Genomic DNA, 3376 nt, shown 5'->3' on the forward strand with positions numbered 1-3376 from the left:
AAGAAAGGTCAGGGGAAGAAGAAGAAGCAGAATCTTACTCCACCACAAAGTTCACATCAGACTCATGCATCTCTCTGGGACTTGCAGGCCACAATGTTCCATCTCAAGCCTCTTCCAGAGAAGCACCTCTTCATCTTGCTCCTTGGATGTCACAGGAATGAAAGGGAGAAGCTACAAATAGTCTGACAGAAGTCCAGCCAGGTGCATAAACACACTTACCATTGTTTTTGTTTTCTCCACAATGATCTCTTAGAAGTGCAGTAAGAGAAGGGGGCCCATGATTTTGTTTTCTTGAAGGAGTCCAAGTATGGCTGTGTATGACACTTCTTTAAGTTACTTCATCAAACATTACAATTTCTACAATAAGGTCAAGTTCAGGCCAATCTGTCTACTTCAAAGGAACATGAAACGGCAAACGAACACGCACACACACTTACCCCGCTAAGCTCAATAACACAAGAATAAAAGCTAAAGAAATGAGAAACATTTGTTTGTCTACGCCCTGTAATGGGGAAACAGCTGATTTTAGTGTTCAACACAAATTTAAGTTGAGTTTTTGAGATTCTCAAAAATGAAACCCTAATATAGGAGAGTGCATGATTATATTGTGATTAAAAAAGTGGTTATATAATGGCAGTCTATGAGACCTTTTTTTTTTTTTAATTTTCAGAACTTGTGTAGAGTTAGACTTTGTACAAAAAATGTGCCTTATTATTATGCACTTATACAGCCAAAATTATGGGCAGATAAAGAGGAAAAGTTTTCCCTAATGAACAAAATTGTCCTTGATGTAGACCATGGTGTAGAACATGTAGAAGATGGTCTAAAAGTCAAGAGCACAAACACTGGGATTTAAAACTCTTACTGGCAGATCCTCGCTTTAAGCCTAGAAAAGAAACGCAATTTTGAGTGGAGAGGATTTAAAATGGTGTTTTCCTTGACTACAGCTGTGGATCCATGAGAAATGTGGGGCAGTCTGCTCATTTATTGTTCAGTATATGTGAGTAAATGTCACTGGAGAAACGTAACCAGAGTGATTGTTGCTCTCTATATTTCAGAGCCTCAGTCAATGTAGAATTAAAGTTGCATTGACTAGAGTTGTTGTTGTTATACAGTCAGTGCTTCAGGCATTTTTCCTTCATGTAATTTAGCTTTTGGTTAAACCTGTGAAAATGTAGTGCTGAGTCTGCCAATTGTGTGAGCAAAGACTTCAAAAGTAGAGACACATTTACCCTACTGTGTATATCCAGCTGTGGAAATGTTCTATAGCTTCTTTATTAAACAAACCTTTGACAATTGTTAAAAAATAAATAAATAACTCCAACATATCCAGGACGGATATCAGAACACCTTGAAGCTTTTAACATACTGAAGCCCTCCTGCTATATTTTAAGCTCATTTCAGAAAGGAGAACATCATGAATTTATTTCAACATTTTTTCTGTGCCGTGCAAAAACAACAACAACCAAAAGCTGTCTTCTCTTTCTCTCTGATCTCTTTAGCCTGGAGCAATTTGTTGTGTTAATCATATAGCTAACCTGAGTATTAACACATCTTACTCTGTCAGTACACAGCCTTTGTCTCTGCAGAAGCTTGCACAAATTAATATGCATGACTGACTTTGCAATCAGTCTGCAATTTACAACAGAGTTTGTTGATATCCAGTAATGATCGACTGTGAATGCAAAGCATGACTTCTAGATTGCAGCGACAGGTATTAATTAACGATGTCAGCGGTGTGAGGAAAGCAAAAACATTGCTTGAAAATGTCCATATCCCTTCCCTTGCCTCGGAGTATCTGCTATATGTCTGTGGCCATGACTCAGTTCTAACAAATCAAAATTGATCTTTTAAGTCCTAAAAATACCTGTGTCCACAAGTGACGCACAGCAGAACAGGTTTAGACATCACTTATCGGGAATGGTGAGAACTGTTTAGACAACTGAGGAGTCATTACCACACTGATACTACCACTACTACACTAATACCTGTTGTAAGCTCTCTCTTGAGCTATGGGTTTGTCATCCCTCACAGCCTTAGCTGCCACTGCTGGCAATATAATAAAGATTCGCACACTTTCACTAGATCAGTGAAACTAACAAGAAATGAGGTTTGGATTATGTATTAAAAAAGAAGTACAATGCGTGCAAAGTGTACTGGGAAGGATGTTTTGTTTGTGTCTTGACATTCAAGTTTTCCTTTGAGACTGAGATTTTCCCTGTGACTTTTGGGCTGGTATGTGTTCACCACTGGTTTCCGTTAGCTAACGTACTCATCTTACTTTCTTATTTTCTCTTCTCCTTGGTTTTGCATTCCAAATAAGGGTTGTAGATTTTCTATCAAGAGTTCTGACAGCTCTTTTGGACTTGATTGAACGTCGTTTGGGAGACTGTGGCACCTGTCCGGCTGGATGGATAGTTCATTAGAAGGATATTTAGTCATCGACATGATGCAACAGATGGCAGTGCTGAGCACTTTGGGGCATACTGTTAATTTTGAGGCTGTATTAAAACACAGACTCAATTAAGCCATCATTGCACAGCTGACCCAGCTAAAAATATCACAGCAGGCTGGAGAGAATTCATTTTAATCAGTTTCCCAGCCATATATTAGCTGATATCTTTACACTGCCGGAGGAAAATAAAGCCAGCGTTCTAGCACGATATCAATAGTTGTGGGTACATTTTCTTAGACTTTTTTTGTGTAGTTTTCCATCACAAGAGTGCAGAGTCAATTTGAGTTTATGTGGAAAAATAACGCTGCCACACTGCTGCGTATTAATATGAAGAGATCAGTTATCTCCAGACTCTATCAGTATTCATAGCTACATGATGAATGATATGCGGAAACTGGATTTTTTTAACACTTATTTTAATTTTATTACACTTTTTTCTCAGATTTACTTTTAGTTATCACCAAGAGAGTTTCTAGCTTTTGCAAAGATCAGGGGCTCAGTCCAGTTTCCTTGGGCCTGGTCTTTTTTAGTTCTCTCTGTCTATTTTTTTTTTTTTGTGTTGTTTTTTACATTGTTGTATTGAGGGTTAGGGTTAATACGATCGTTATGATGCCACTATAGTAAGCATCAACATCAGACGGATACGCAATAAAACAGGAAGCTGCATCTTAGATGGCTATCTCATACAGCGTTTGATGTGGACTTTGTGCCATTAGTAAAGCAAGACACTCCGAAAACACAGACAACAAGTCTCCTCTCCGAGTCACATAGAGCAGAAGCATCAATTTCAACCAAATAAAATGCCAAAAAGATACATAAAAGATGTAAATGTAATTCATTTTACTCACCACAAGTTAAGAAACAATTTAGGAATTTCCTCCGAGCATGTGAGCCAGGGGTACTGTTCCTAGTTAGTGGACT

This window comes from Mugil cephalus, chromosome 2 (genome assembly GCF_022458985.1).
Source record: "Mugil cephalus isolate CIBA_MC_2020 chromosome 2, CIBA_Mcephalus_1.1, whole genome shotgun sequence".
Classification (NCBI taxonomy): Eukaryota; Metazoa; Chordata; class Actinopteri; order Mugiliformes; family Mugilidae; genus Mugil; species Mugil cephalus.